The sequence below is a fragment of the Magnolia sinica genome, chromosome 13, assembly GCF_029962835.1.
Source record: "Magnolia sinica isolate HGM2019 chromosome 13, MsV1, whole genome shotgun sequence".
NCBI classification, from domain to species: domain Eukaryota; kingdom Viridiplantae; phylum Streptophyta; class Magnoliopsida; order Magnoliales; family Magnoliaceae; genus Magnolia; species Magnolia sinica.
Window position 1 is genome coordinate 78114607 of NC_080585.1, and position 2260 is coordinate 78116866.

Consider the following 2260-nt stretch of genomic DNA (forward strand, 5'->3'; position numbering starts at 1 on the left):
GTTTACAATTCCATATGAATAAATTCAGTCCCATTGTAGTTGTTCAAACCAACATAATACACAATTTTAACATCCAGAAATGCACAATTGGGCAGACCTTGATTAGAAGAACATAGCCATTTTCAGTTAAATCTTACTCCATCCTCGCACATAAGAAGTATTATCTTACTTGAAAGTGATCCGGCATTTGTCAAAAGCTGGCAATCCTCAAATGACAATATACAAAAATACATACCACAAAAATAGCGGTGTTGGTCTTCAGCAGATCTTCAAAATACATCTGCGCCTTCCCAGCTTCTGCACCCACTTCCTAGGAAATAAAATTTCACTAAAACAATTATAGAAGTGCACAGATGCTAGCAACATACATGACCAAAATTTAAATGAATTCATGAGAGAAAACAATGAGCACTCACAAAACATCTGATTCTCACCTTTAACACAACAATAGTCATATCGTAATTGTTTATGAGGAACACTGTTTGCAACTTTGGCTTGGTGAATGTTTTGGCAAGCTTAATAAGCAACTCATCAACAACCATTCGAAGTCGTTCCAGATTCAATTCAAGCTACAAATTTCAGTCAAGCAAAACTAACTGATTTCAGATGCTGCAATACGGTTGACTTAAAGATATCAAGGGATAGAATACCAGCTATAATTGAGAAAAATAAATCCAACAGCTGTTTGAAAATTAAAATTACCATCCCAAGGTATGTAAATTGTAATAACTAAGCCAATCTCAAGAGGTAATAGGGACTTGGTCTAATTTGAATAATAGAATCTGGCTTACCTGACCATCTCCATATTCTACATTGAGTTGAATAAGTGAGGCCGTGAACTTGGCATAACGTCTCATGATGTAATGTGGATGAACATCGTCCTCCCATAATGTCTTTACGTTGGAGATGGTTATCTCTTGACCCTTCTTGAGTTGGATGGGCTTGTCGTCCTTGAGAAAACCAGTCCGAATCTCTGGGGCCTATAAGTTCATGAAGACAAATAAGTAATTACAATCATGACAATTGCATGCGTTTCCAGATCTATAACAAAGAGTTCTCCACGATTACAAGGTTGCAGAGTGGGCCATCAAAACTACCGACAGGTTAAAGGATTTCTGCAAGGCCATTTCTGGGAACTCTGTAATATGCCACATTAATAAATATATTGCTTTTTGTCTTCTAAGATAGCGACCACCATGATCAACCTGCTGTATCAAATACAAATTCACTGATTCTCAACAATGTGAAGTAATGGGCCCTAAAATCCCCAAATCCCTAAATGAGGGTCCACATCGAATCGGGAATCCACAAATTGCTAAATCCCCAAATCCCTAAATCGGTATTGAGATTGAGAGAGATTGAGAGAGAGAGAGAGAGAGAGAGAGAGAGAGAGATACCTCACGGTCGTGAATGAGCTAGCCTTGAGAGAGAGAGAGAGAGAGTGGAGAGGGTGTAGAGACAGACAGAGGAGGGAGAGGGTGCGAGAGAGACAGAGAGAGGGAGAACAGACGCTGAAAGAAGTAGGGCGTCTCGACGCCCTATTCCCCCTGACGTCACCAAGTTCTGTGGGCCCCACTACGATGTATGTGTTATATCCACGCCATCCATCCATTTTGAGATATAATTTTAAGTCATAAACCAAAGAATGAGGCAAATAAAAATCTGCAGTAGACCCTAACACAGAAAACAGCAGGGAGAGTGATTCCCACCGTTGAAACTATCCTAATGCCCATCATAATGTTTATTTGAAATCCAACCTGTTCAAATGTTAAAAAAGACATGAAATAAGGGCAAACACACATATCAGCTTCATCTAAAACTTTTGTGGCCTTTAGAAGTTTTTAATGGTGGACGTCACTGTCCCACTACTTTCTGTGCTGGGGTCCACTAGAGATTTGGATTTAACTATTTCTTTGGATATTGCCCTAAAATGATCTCTCCAAATGGATGGAAGGTGTGGATACAAAACATACATCGTGGTGGGTCCCACGGAACTTGCTGACATCACTTCATAGCTAGTACCGCTACTCCCCTGACACCAGCCCTGTGGCTGATGGTCAGTGCTCTGTGGGCCCCACCATGATATATATATTTCATCCATTACATGCATTCATTTTTAAAGACCAATTTAGGGATTTATTCCAAAAATGAAATCTCAGGTGGACCACACCACATGAAAACAATAGTGATTGGATATCCATCATTAAAATCCTCCTAAGGTCCACTGTACTGTTTATTTGGCATTCAATCTGTTTATTAG